Here is a 14412-nt window from a genome sequence, read left to right as displayed (position 1 = left end):
AATGCTGGCAGCACAGGGGGAAGCCGAACACTGTCTATCTGCTCACACTGCACACACTGCAATGACAGAGCTGGTTGAAACTGGCAAAGTTTCCCTTCAGCAGCGACTGTTAGTAAAAATGGATTAACACAGGGGAGGCGTACACATGTAAACAAGACACATGGATAAATAAAAGAGGAAGACGGGCATCGAAACCCAACGCACTGCCCTTAAGGAGAGGGATGAGAGGGGGTAGAGTTCCTCAGTGTTTTGTGGCAAGGCTGATGTTCAGAGCCGCTGATAAACTCAAGCTGTGTCGTTTTATAGGGTGCTCAGCTGTAAGATGCCTCTTTGAGCAAGCATCCAAAGTCCTGCGTTCCACAGCAGTGGGCTGACAGCCAATCATTGGGCACTGACATCTGGCAGCCCACATTTGTCATGCAGACGTGTGCTGGAAAAACACAAGAAAAGGTCATTTGGGAGGGCAAATATCCTGAAATCTGGTGAATTTTTAGTTGTGCATTTTCTGCATCAATACATGGTTTAAATGTTTTTAATTTTGTCAAAATAAGTTGCTAGGTTAGCATTAGCATAAGTAACAAGATGTAGGCATCCCATTACCTGTACCCTAACCTTAACCTTAACCACCTTTCTTTTAACAAAATACTTCACAGCTAGCTAATCGCTAACTTAGCAATTTCGTTGGGACTTATGCGACTGGGTCAAGGAGCTAAGGGGGCTGATCGTAGACTGACATGTAAATATGGAGGGCGGGTCACGTAGCTGCTCCAGCATCAGTTATTGGAGGGCGGGTCACGTAGCTGCTCCAGCATCAGTTATATTCTGTGTGTTACCCTACGATTTTTTACAAAGCTGTAAAGTGATTTAATGACATTAAGATTACATGACCTTTACTGTTAAGACACATGGCAGGCAGACAATGGAGGGTTTCCACAATCTCATGCTGCACTCATGAAGTGGAATCCGGGAGAGCTCTTCTCAGATTTTCCCTATTCTGTACTCACCTGAAATGTGATTAAGATGGGAAGGAACTCAGCACCCAAAAATGATTGAATTTGTCTGACTGCTTTTGATGATTACCTGATAGTGGCAGGGCTACAGAGCTGCAGTGTTTCATTATACAGGTGCATACAGTGCCTACAAAGAACACTCCAACATTATGAAAAAGGTTTTACAGTTCCTCACTAACGAAGAAACAAAACAGACAGAAATTTGAGTTCCTGACAGGTCAAAATATTTTCACAAAGCATCCAGATTTCTGTGTCTTTTTTATTCTATTTACCCTCTTTCCTCCCAAAAACAGTGAACAGGCTGTTGCAAATTCTGACTGCAGAAGAGCAAATGAGCCCAAGAAAAAATATTTTTGTTTACAGATATTCGCACTGTTGGATTTTTTGACAAATGATGTTTGAGTGGTGTTCAATTTGTTTTTCCTACTCTGCAGTGGGAAACATCATGTTCCCTCTTTCCACAAACACATCATAATGCCAAACAGAGATGGTACAAGCCCATTTAATCACTCCAGCTAGCAGCCACTCCGGTTTGGTTTGTATGCCGGTGCATTTATTATTTGCACTGGGGAGTCAAGATGGAGTACAGAAAATTTCCCAAACTCTGCCCACTTTCCAAGAAAGCCTTCAGTCCACTAAGGTTTTTTATGTATTTATTCTGTGCACACAGACGACTTATTTCTCTCAACATTGTGCACAAATGTATTAAAATCCATGTTAGTGAGCACTTCTCCTTTGCCAAGATAATCCATCCAGCTGACAGGTGCTGCATAGCAAGACGCTGATTAAACAGCTTCATTACCACACAGGTGTGACTTGTGCTGGCCACATTAAAAAGGTGACTCTAAAAAGTGCAGTTGTATGTTGAAAAAATATATTTATTCTGCACTCTGAACTGTGGTTTTCACATATAGAGCTACAGGACATTTTTTAATGGTCACACAGGATTCATCAGTGAAGAGAAGGCTTCTAGAAATCGTCAGACGTGATCGCAGGTGAGCATTTGCACACTTAAGTCTTTTATGGTGACAAACTGCAGTGAGGTCAAACCCTGCTGAGAACCACAAGCACGCAGATGAACTTCCTTGAGATGGTTTGTGCAGAATTTCTTGGTTGCGCAAACCACCTGTTGCATCAGCTGCGCAGGTTGCTGTTCTCAGAGAATCTTTCAGGGGAGGATGCTGGATGTCCTGAGCTGCTGTCATTATACGTGGTCTATGGTCGTGTGGCTGGTTGGATGTACAGCCAAATCTGGAAACAACATAGGTGACAGTTTATGGTTGTGAAATAAACATTGTCTTCGAGGGCTCAGCTTCAGTGGGCGTTCCTGCAGTCAGCATGCCCAACCCTGGCTTGTAAAAATTACGTCTGCATGGTACTAAACTGCTTTCTTAATTACGTTGTCGGAACATAACCATTGTCTGGATTTTGTGTAAAGACAATATTTCATTCAGATAACAAAACACTACATCTATGTATGTGTAGGCTTTGGAATGAGGTGGTTCGGGAGGATGGCAGGTGTGCAAAGTGCCGGACCTTGACACCACAACTTTGGGTTAGCATCCAGACTCCTGTCATAGGTTAGGCAACAAGTGCACTTGGTTAAGGTTCGGGAAAGATTGAGATTTTGATCAGCTGTTTTTTAAAAAGGTAATAAAAAATATTGTGTTTTCACTTTGGGTAGATAATGTATTGCAAGTTGCCTATTTTTGTTCAAAACGACTGAAATACATCGTCAGTGAACATTTTGCTGAATAAATTAGCAACATTTCCTCAATATGTAAATAGAAATTGGAATTTGCTTCAACCCGGTGTCACTCTGAAGTCGTCAAAATCCAGTGCTTGGGGAGTGACTGCCGGCATCAGACACCAACAAAAAAACCCGTCTTTTATCACTGGTATGATGCGCAGCCAATCACCATTATAGTTTAATGGCAACCAGCCGACAAACACCGACTTTCACCCCGGAGAGCGGTTTTCACATCCCGTAAGATTACAAACCCTAACTGTACATTCAAACCAGAAGCTTCGAAAGAGGCAAAGTCTGTCGCGGACGCCCAAGAAGCACGACTGTCAAAAATATTTGTGGCAGCTTTGGTTGCTCTAGTCGCTCATCACGTGAATCACTGAACGTTCGATCGTGCTCGTCAATTTAAAGGAGCCACAAAGCGGGTTACTGGCTTGAAAGCAGCGTAGTTGCTGCTTGCTGTTGTCCAGTCAAAAAGCTCATAGTTGGCCAACAGAAAGTTATGTTTGGTCAATGAAAACAGAAAACGTATATCATGCCATTCAAACCATGCAAGGAAGACTTGCATGCTACGTCGCAACATTAGCCTGCAATTCTCTCCTCTATTACAAACATTACACACTTTAAAACTCACCAGACCAACCAACTACCTCCGCGACACGGCCCCAAGCCTCATTCTTTTTATTTTGGTCTTTGTAACCAAACAGTGACACATTATAAAGGACTGAGTGGGCACGAACGTAAGTAATCAACTTCTCGATATCCATTGTCGGAACGCGTCAGAGCTCATTACCATAAAGTTAAATGAGTTTTAACTCCCCTCTGGACCCACTCCAGTCGCTTTGGTCGCCCAAGACGCACGGCTGACGACCAGGTCGCCCAAGTCGCCGGGCTCTCATTGAAAATGAATGACTTCCGCCATTTTGGAAGCTCTGGTCGCTGTTGGTGTGAACATACAGTAAGCCTGTTCTTTTTTCCTAAACCCAACCTTGTGCGTTAGTTGTTGAAGGAAAAATAAACGTTAATTCGAGGTGTTGTACCAAAGTAGTGCGTTTATTTTGAAAGAGACTGTCTGTAAAGGTTAAATTTCCTGTGAAAATGGAAGTGTATTTTGTATTCTGAAAGAAGACAGTGGGTGTAACAGGCAGAACTTGACATGGCGTCCCAAAACATCACCAACAAACTCAACGACGGTACTTTCATGCATGTGATGAGGTCGGAGTGAGAATGTGTTGTTTGCTTGGCATAACGTTTCCTTCCAAATGTATTTGCTGTATCAAATTAGTTGTGTTATGTGATCAAACTGCACATAGAGCTGTCTGTTACTGTGACCCGCACAAGGCACACCTGTGCAGTAATGATGTTGTTTAATCAGCGTCTCGATAGGCCGCACGTGTCAGGTGGATGGATTATTTTATAAAGAAAAAAAAAAAAAAAAAAAAAAAGAAAGTGCTGACTAACACAGATTTGTGCACAAAATCGGAGCGAAATCATCCATAAAAAAGTCTGAGGTCTTTTATTTTAACTCGTGATAAATTGGAACAAAACCAGAATCACTGCATGTATAATTGTGTCGCGCGTAGAAGGTTACGTTCATCTTTTCTGCTTGATAGTTTGCTGGGCCAAGATAAATGGGCATCTGCATGGGTAAACAAGACTTTGACAGCACACCTACATGTGATGTCAAAATAAGAAAAATAGGCCGTGCTAAGTGTGGATATCCATGTGGTGGAAAAGAACAGGTGTAATCAATAATGTTAATGATGACTGTTGCATTTAGATGCCCCAGTAAACTGTGTCTGTGAGCCATGCATGCACAAAACCAGCGATCCTGAAGGGCATAAATCATTTACGTAGATATTAGAGGAGCAAATAACAACATTCAACGTGATTGTTGTATACATTTCTTGGGTATTATTCACACTGATTGGATTGTATTACCTTGTACATGTTTCCATTTATCTGCTTGCTCAGTGCAGCTTAATAGGGCACATACTGTACAGTAAAAGGTCTAAATGTGCCAGTGGCATTTCGGATTTTTTCTTCTTTTTTTTTTTTTTGGTGATAGCAGCATGCATAAATCAGAAACATGTATCGGCATGAAGCCTTATAGACGCATACAACACTGAAGCTGGCCAACAGCCATGCGGAGTCTTTCTAGAGTCCTCACTGGAGAGAGGAAAACACTTTTTGTTTCCTTGATGTATTTTATTTTTCAGATGTTCCTGCCACTTGATATGATGTCCAAAATCCTGACAAGATTCCCTCCGTTAATACCAATCACCAGGATTTTACCTCTGATAGCCAGACAGTATGTGGGCAGCACAAAAGAAGAAGAAACTAGAATATAGAAGCTTCAAAGCCAAAAGCAAATGTGCTGCATATCATTAAACTAAAAGCACTCTGAGAATGAATGCCTTCAATGAGGCTGCAGAATCCTCGAAATTTGTTATTTAAATTAGGAGAACGTGTAGATCTCTGTTAAATACACATAAATAAAGACAATACTGCAGATGATTTTTTTAAACACCTTAACCCTGGCTTTGTACAGAGAAGGATTTCTGACTCATGACCACTGAGTTATAGCTATTTAAAGTTATAATATGTAGTTTTTCCACATAAAAAATGTCTAAAAACGACTAAGCCAATATTATATATTTTGTTTAGTTGTGTACTTTGATTATCAGAAATGTTTCCAACAATTTTTTAAACCCAGATAAATATGAAATTATTAATAAAAGTTACGGACCGTGTCATTAGGTCGTATATCAATGGCGACGTAACTCCAGTTACCATAGCCATTAAATGAAGGAGAAGAAGAAGCAGCAGACTGGATGAGACGTCAGAGAATGAACGTTACTGTCGCTAGGCTAAGCTAACTCGTCATGGATCATGATTATGCATTGACGGTTGCTGCACCTTCTGACACCGAAGCTGTCCCGATAAATATTGGTGTGGCCCTTCCGAGATGGAGAGAGCTTCATGAAAATCTAGGTCTACAATTCGACGCCGACCTCGTGTGTGTTCTACTAGACAGGTAAGCAAACATCTGGCTGATGTTATTGAAATATTAATAATTCCCACCAGTGTAGTGCAAGCACTGCTGCCCCCCGGGGCACCAGCGCTCCGGCCAGCGGCTTCCGCTGCAGAGCGGTGTGGAGCAGAGGCTAGCTAACCACAACATCTAACAGTAGGTTTCTATAATGCTGAGCTGATGCCGGTAAATGAACTGCATTTATATAAGAGGCAGAGGAATAGCTAAACATAAGATGCACTGAGCAAGAGACAGCAGCAGAGAGGGAGAAGCCATCGCTAACTGTAAAGCTAAGTAACTAGCAGTTTGCTCAAATAACTAGCAGATTGCTAACCGCTTAGCTAAAGTAAGTAGCTCGCTCTGCCAAAAAAACTGCCATGGTCGGTTTCGGTTTCACGCAGTGAGGAACGTCAGATCTCTATCTGTTATATGACTACAACTCCCATGAACCCACGCTACTTCGTGACGTCATCCAACTCCGCCTTCTGTTATTGTTTTGGTTTGAGACCCCTAGCGGCAGAAAATTACATATCGCACGTTTAAAGTTATCTTGCTGTACTGCCACTTATTAGATATACATGATGACATGATGGCGTGGGTGTATACTTGATTCTGACTGGCTGCAGGATGACCATGAATTCCTGATAATGGACAAGGAAAACACTATAGTTCACTGAGTAGTTCCACTGAAACCATATTCACCATTCTAAATTAATGCAGTAGCTACATAATAGGTATCAGCCCATATCTAAGGCTGCTTTCACACCTGCCCTGTTTGGTTCAGTTCAATCAAATTCAAGTTCGTTTGCCCCCTCAGTGCGGTTCGTTTGGGCAGGTGTGAACACAGCAGTTGTACTCAGGTGCGCACCAAAACAACCAGACTGAGACCTTCTTGAAGAGGTGGTCTCGGTCTGGTTACAAGTGAACTCTGGTGCAGTTGGTTTGTGGTGAGAAGGTGTTCCGACCTGGATGTGAAGCAACTGCAGTCACATGACACATTGTTTGGGTTAAACATGAGCATGTTACAGTCCTGGAGGATTATTAATGTGCACCTCCTCCTGTACTGCCTTAATATGCACATTCAGCACATCCAATGCATCAAAACATTGTTTTCTAGTTGGAGCCGCGCCTCGTTTTCAAACTGTATGGTTTGACTAAAATGAACAATGACAGCAATATAGTCCACGATGAGCAGCGCTAAAATCAACCTGCGTAGTTGTCCCTCCATTGTGACATTAGAAAGTGTCACATTTATCTTGCAAGTGTACTCTTCTTCAACGTTTGCTTTACTTCCTGGATTTTTCCCACATGGAAATTCTGACCAATCAAGAGCAGCTTTCTCACACAAGGCATTTGATCTGGTCCGCTTGTAAATGCTGCCGTGAGAACACGAACCAACTCTAGGCAATTATACAACTTTGGAACAAAATTAGTCCCTGATTCAGACCAAAGGAGACGACTGTAGGTCTGAAAGCACCCTCAAATGAGTAACCATAGCAACAGGAATGCAGTCATAGCCTCCATTTACAATTCATTGCTATACATTAATCCATCATCAAAAGGGTGAGCCAAAGGGTTTTACGAACTGAGCGAAATAGAAATGTCCCCCGTTGCCAAGCTGTATCTAAGGTTCGTCTTATTTACTGGAGTAGTTTATCAGAAACCTTATGGGAAAGTGATGATTATTGCAGGTGTTAGCCGAGTCATTTTTTGATTGGAAAAAGTGTTAAATCTGTTGCACAATTTTGGAAACGTACCTTCAGCAGCCAATCAGTTGTTGCTCTGTTTGCCCGATGAAGGTCTTCAACTGAAAAGTTGCAATAAATCTATTTCTTTTGCAAGTTAGACACTGTACGGCAGTTTGTCTGCAAACTGTGTCCTACTCATCCCTCCCCTTCGCACCTGTTTAGAAATAGATGTACAAAGTGTTCTTTTTGTTCATAATCAGGAATTAATGGACTGTGTGAAGGCAACCGTGGCCTCCCTGTCCTACATAATTCCTGATAATGGACACCTTGTAGGACATTACCTCTTACTCACATTACAGTTTCCTTGTACACTACACTAAATTTGGTTGCATCGATGAATAAGCACTCACAGCCCACATGAATCTGACAGTTACAGGAAAACTGTATGGAGGACCAAAAACATATCCAAATATTTTATGTACTAAATTTGAGGAGGTTTGGATAAAAATGTAAAGAGTTCTAAAATATTAAAAAGAGACAGAAAAATGTGTTTTGGACCAATGAAGGAAAGATTTTAGTTTCTGCTGTGCTTCATAAATGGCCACATGGCTGCACTATTCACACCAAAAACTATTAAAGACACTGTACAGGATATTTTCTTAAAAAATAATGTATTAACTCAAACAAAAGTATTCCCTCTCTATCATCAACAATAACCATGTACTAGACTGTAAGCTGCAGGCATCCAGGAGACACAGCGCCAAAAAATTTTTTTTTTACAAATATAGTGAGGCTAAACGCCAAACAAGAGTCACTCTGAGGTTGGCTTTTACTTTCACTTTTGCTGGCAAATGTGTCTACAAACAGTATTTGACAATCCTGCGTAGTATATCTTTAAATTCTATTTTGGGCCACAGCCTCCTGAGCTCCCAGGAAATTTCACTGAAATCTGTTGAGTAGTTTTTTTTAGTCAGACGCCTCTCCTGAGCAGAGGTAATTAAGCTCTTATGTCTGATGGGCATAGCTGTGTTGATTAATGTGAGTGGCTTCCCTTGGTCTGAGTTTGGTGTTTTACATAATGAATGACAATTTAGAACTGCTGTTTCTGAAACTTAAAGCAGCCTAGTTTCCCATGTGATGCGTGATACAAAAAAGTAGACGATAAATGGCTTCTGCTATAGTAGTAGTATATTTTTTTGTAAATAATCAAGTGGCCTGTTTGAATCTTGTTTCATAGATAACAAAATTTATGAGTAAATGTGAGTATTAACGTGCCTTTTGTATTTTGTTTTCAGGAGCATGAAGTGACGTTAAACTTTTTTTTGTGTGTACAAATACATCAAACGAGGAGGGCGCTGCAATGTTAATGTAAGTAAAAAATGATTTGTACAAAAATCGGGTAAGGAGATTTTTCTGTAATACTGCTGCGAAATGGACAAACCAAACTGAAAGCACTGGCGGAGGTATCAAGGATCTATGGCTGCAACTAATTATTATTATTATTATTATTATCATTTTTAAATTGTATTTGAGATGCATGTTTCTTTTATTACTGAGCAATCACTCTGTCAGAAAATAAGGAAAATGTCCATCAGGTTTCCACAGCCTGAAGTGACATCTTTAAATTAATTGCTTTGTCCAGCTATCAGACCACAAACCAACGATAGTGAATTAACAGTGTTACAAGAATTCTAACATTTCAGAAGCTGTGACTAGAAAATGTTTATATATAAATAATAAGTAAATGATTTACAAATCAGTTAACCCTAACCCTAATTAAGTTCTTATAAATTACTGAAAATATTAACTGAATATTAAGATGAAGCTAAATGGTTTAAAAAGATACATTTTCTGTCCGTGAACAATCAAATGTATTTTAATCACTTTTGAGTATTTTTTTTTTTAAATCTGTTAAACATAAAAAATTAAGATGTAATTTGTCACAAAAAACTTTAGGAAAAAAATTATAATACATTATTTAATGTCTCCTTTTGTAGTATTTCATCATTCTTTGACACTTGCTGTCATTTTCCTTTTTCCAAATTTATTTCAGCTCAATTCCACAGTTCCCTGAGTTGATTGGAGGGTGATTCAGATCACCTGTTGCACAAGGTGTGGGGACTGACTCCTGAGTAAGAATTGAGAGCAGCTTGGTGCATTTCTCCTCTGGGCCAATCAGATCAGCCCTGTCTTTGGGCTTAAGAGAGTTGGGGAAACACACACTCAGGGCACTCTGATTCTTCCTCGGCCTAATGCAGACCTCATGTTAACCGATATAATCAGCCAGAAACTCTGCTCTTTCAGCACCTTTAAAAATGGATGATTACTCAACAGGCCTATGGGCACAGACCCGTGGCCCAAGTGTCAGGGTTCCTCGTGGCCTTCGACTGCAAAACCTTACTCAAATTAACACGTACCAACCAGGAAGACACTCAAAATGACCACAAAGGGAAACAAGGCAACTACATAAGATGCAAAACAGCTGCAAAAAGACACACGTGAAAAGAGGCAAACCAATCATGAGACACAAAATGAGTACAAAGACACAAAGCAACTACAAATAAAGATTAAAAATGACTACAGAGAGACTCAAAATGACCTCACAAAGGCCCAAAACAATTTAAGACACAAAAACTATGACGACACAACCCCACAGGGGTGTGTGTAATGACTTTAGGGAGAAACAAAAAGAGAACGAACAGAAAATGTATAGTTTAAATTGTCACATTAAGTTGCCAAGACATTCAGCATCACTGTTAACTCTATTGGGAAACGCTGATTTAAGCTGTCACAAAGTCATTCTGCCACTGTTCATATGTAGACAGCCTTGGAAATCTTCAGTGACCCCACCTGTGTATGACGTGACCCCATATGGTGATGTGACACACTCACATATGCTTTGCCAGTAAATTCCCACTTACACTGAAGCAACAAGTGAGCGACATGTTGTGGTGACTAAATTAAAAGCATTCTGTTTCATAATTGTTCCCTTTATTTAATTTAATGTCTGCACGCTGAGCCTGCTCTGTCAGAATAGATAAGCTAAATTAATCTCTTTGGTTCACTCTCTGCTCTGGACCTTTGGTAATTCTCACAGCAGTCATTTGTTGTACGCATCTTTTTTTTCATGTGTTGATAGACCATGTGCAGATCTTGTGTGACAGGAAGCCACAGACTGCAGGAGGATATGAAAAGGCAGATTGCTTGCACTTTGATCAGGTCTGATTTTTATCATAGCCACCAAGCTAATCTTTATGTCTGATGTTCCTCCAGAGTAAGGAACCAATCTGGAAGTTATTTGTTCTGTGTGTAACAGTAGCACTTTGTTCAGCAAATTCACTTCAACCACTGTATTTTTTGGGGGTGTTCAATAAAAAAGGAAACAACAGGAACTATAACTTTGTTTTGTTGTTTGTTTTCTTTCATCAAATAAAATAAAAATGTTATGTTGTCTTATTAAATCAGGTAAAAGAAAATATGTTCCCCTTCTGCTTCAGGTGAAGACATTGAAAGATTTATCCTAAAACAAAATGGAGAGAGGTTTGTGTTTGTTAAAGAAGCTGCAATGCCACAACTTTCTGAACAACTAGTTTTAGCGTCCGATATGTAGCAGGTCAGCCTGTCGAATGTCCGAGTGCTCATGGATCTGTAATGTTTTGTAACATAGTGCAGCAGCGTCACTGAATGAATAAGCATGGACCAACTTTAAAGCCCCTACAAGGAACTTTCATTTTGAGTTGATTTTGGCGACCCTGTGGACAAAAGCGACAGTGTTTTGCCGGAATGAAGCCTACATTTCCCATGAGCTCTAGTGCGTATTGTCGTAAAATGCTTACCTGGCTCGCGCATGTGTTTGTTTTGGGGATGAATGAAACAACAAGACGGGAAAACTTTGCCCCCGCTCCTATCGGGGATCCCAGCTCACCTCTGCCGCGCCCCAGCTCCACCTCTCCGGCGTAAGCGCCACCGCCGCCGGGGTAAACGCAGCGGTCGGCTGGTAAGGCTGAAGGCCTGTTTGGCGAGCACTTCCACGGCTTCTTGGACTGAGTATGGAGCGGTGCCTCGCCTCTTTATTTCTCGGCACTCGCTGGACCCTGTCGACGCCTGGCTGGTACCTGTCGTCGGCCCGGATGAGGTGTTCCAGCCCCGCGGCCCCTGCTCTCCTCGTCCCCGCTGGCGCGGGGTGAATCTGCGCAACCTGCGGCCTCTGTGTGTGGCTCCCCGGACAGCTAACGCCGTGGACCCGCCGGCTCCTGCCAGGATTGGGCTGGTAAATGCTAGATCGCTAGCGAACAAAACGTTTATCCTGAAGGATTTCCTGACTTCCCGAGGATTGGATTTTCTCTGTGTGACTGAGACGTGGCTGACTGTTGGTGAGTCCAGTGCTTTCACAGAACTTTTACCCGATGATTGCTGCTATTTTAACTCCCCGCGGACGTCGAGTCAAGGAGGAGGAATAGCGACTATTTATAAATGTAAGATGCAGTGTGCCGTCTGAGTGCCGTAAATCGCTTCGTCCTGGAAACGACATGAGGCGGACCCGGAGACAGTTTCCTAAAGGTATGGATATACACTATATAGAAACAGCTTATCTTCACACCGATGGTCTCATTTGCTGTTGTAGGTCACGCACAGACATCAGCAGAAATGAGAGACTTTTGCATATCCAGTTAAAAGTTCCTTGTAGCAGCTTTAAGTAAGACTTAAAGGCCAATGGTGCATTCATGTCCTTCTCTGATGGTCATTCTTCTGCCTTTGTTGTGTTTAGGAGCTTTACGTTATGTGAAAACAACATGGATGCTGCAGATTGTAGTATTTCATCACTCAGAGTGTTTGAACAACATGTTGATAAGGGAGAGCAAAGAAAACAGATCAGATGAGCCATGAAATAATCAGGACCTCATTTCAGATTATTCCGACACCACATGAATGCAGCATGGGACTGTGGAGGTGACCGGGACATCTACTTGCCCCTCAGAGCGACAGATCATTCGTCTGTAACATTATATTGAGCTACCTTTGCCTCCCTCCAAGCAAGTTGGATCCTGAATCAATGCAATAAGATTCATATTCTTTATTTTATTAATGTAAACTACACATGATGACTGGTAATGCATTGGAGAGAAGTTCTGTGGGGTGGGCAACGCTAGCTGTCGAAAGTGCATGTAATATGACCAACACGTTGTCATCCAAACTTGTTGAATATCATCATTTTGTCAGTGGACTTTCACGTCTAGATATGATGCACTACTGTAGGTATCCTCCTGTGTCTGCTGTTGATGTTCCAGCACGCTGTGTTGTTACATGGATTGTTCATTCATTCATTTTCCATAACATCACAGGGCTGACACATAGAGACAGACAACCATTCACGCTCACATTCACACCTACGGACAATTTAGAGTCACCAATTAACCTGCATGTCTTTGGACTGTGGGAGGAAGCTGGAGCACCTGGAGGAAACCCACAATGACAACATACAAACTGCACAGAAGGGCTCCCTTACCCGGGATCGAACCAGGAACCCTCTTACTGTGAGGCGACAGTGCTAACCACTGCATCCACCGTGCCGCCCTAGATGCAATCAGTGCTTTTCAAAATAAACTTACGATGTTGGTAAAACACCTTGTATTTACATTTATTTCCTTGTGCAACAAAAGCACGTGGTTATGTTTGGAAAAAAAACATCATGGTATGGTTTAACATTCACACAGGAAGCAAACAGCAGCCTCCCAGGTGAAAGTCCAGGGTTTTTCTGGATCCATCCGCCTCCCCTACGCTGCAAAAGGTAACCGTTTGCGTCTGTGTTTAACACCGGCATCACTGATATTTAATGAGTTGGGAAAGACAATGGGCTGTTAAAAGTGTCACAGAGAATGTGACAAACTTGAAAAGTTCGAAATAGTCTCACGTATCAGCTCGAGGGAACCATTACTGTGAAATAGGGCATTAACGACTTTGATTTTTTTCAGGTCGACTTATCTGTCAATAAAGTCGAGTCGACAAGTCATTTGATGACGTCATCACATTGACACGGCGGAGGAAAGTGAAGTATCTCCACACATGTGATGTGTGTCTGAAGGCCTGAACATACTCGGGCGGAACGGACTCTGCGGAGGTCCGCGCGGACTCAAAGAGGACGTCTGCAAGCCCTGTGCGCGCAAAGCTCAGATTTTACGACTGCGCGGACTCCGCTTCGCGCACCAGTGACTGCTCGGCATGTATTTTTCACATCCCGGGGATTTTTCACGGACATTTATACAGGAAACTAAAATGCGGAAGTGCGCTCAACTATGAAAGCCCAAATGACTGCAGACATTCCTCGCAGAGTCTGCTCCACTTATAGTACGCCGTCAAGGATAAAGTATCAGCGTAATCAGAGGCAGCGATTGCATTCCGTACACAAGCACAGAGAGAGAGAGGGGGAAAAAACACACGACTTGTTGACTCCTCCCAGGGGGTGTCGACTTGTGCCACTAACGTCGACACGTCAACAAATCGACTTTTCTGTTAATGCCCTACTGTGAAACAATCTGATCTGCCCATCGCTACTGTGCTGAACCTCAGATTCTTTAGACCAGTAAGACAGGGAAATAAAAACAAGAGGTGCGTGAAAGTTAATTATAGCAGAATTTCACTGTGAAAATTGTGCACAACGCTCACTGAACAGTTTGATTATATTTCATATAGCCTAATTTTGTGCTATAGTTCTACAGCTCCTAGAGATGGTTATCCCCAGTGATACTGTGCTAATCATGTTACACTACAGACGCCCCAGGCTAGCAGTCGGGGATGGAGGACTGAGATACAAACCTTCAAAATCAAACTGTGAAAAATCGGCTCCTCTGCGAGCTGGAGGATGGTGACGTTATCACAACAGAATATTCCGAAAATAGAAAAGGTCACATTGATATTGTAATAGTTTACCAAGCT

Source organism: Epinephelus moara, chromosome 10 (genome assembly GCF_006386435.1).
Source record: "Epinephelus moara isolate mb chromosome 10, YSFRI_EMoa_1.0, whole genome shotgun sequence".
Classification (NCBI taxonomy): Eukaryota; Metazoa; Chordata; class Actinopteri; order Perciformes; family Serranidae; genus Epinephelus; species Epinephelus moara.
Note: the sequence above shows the minus strand (reverse complement) of the source record.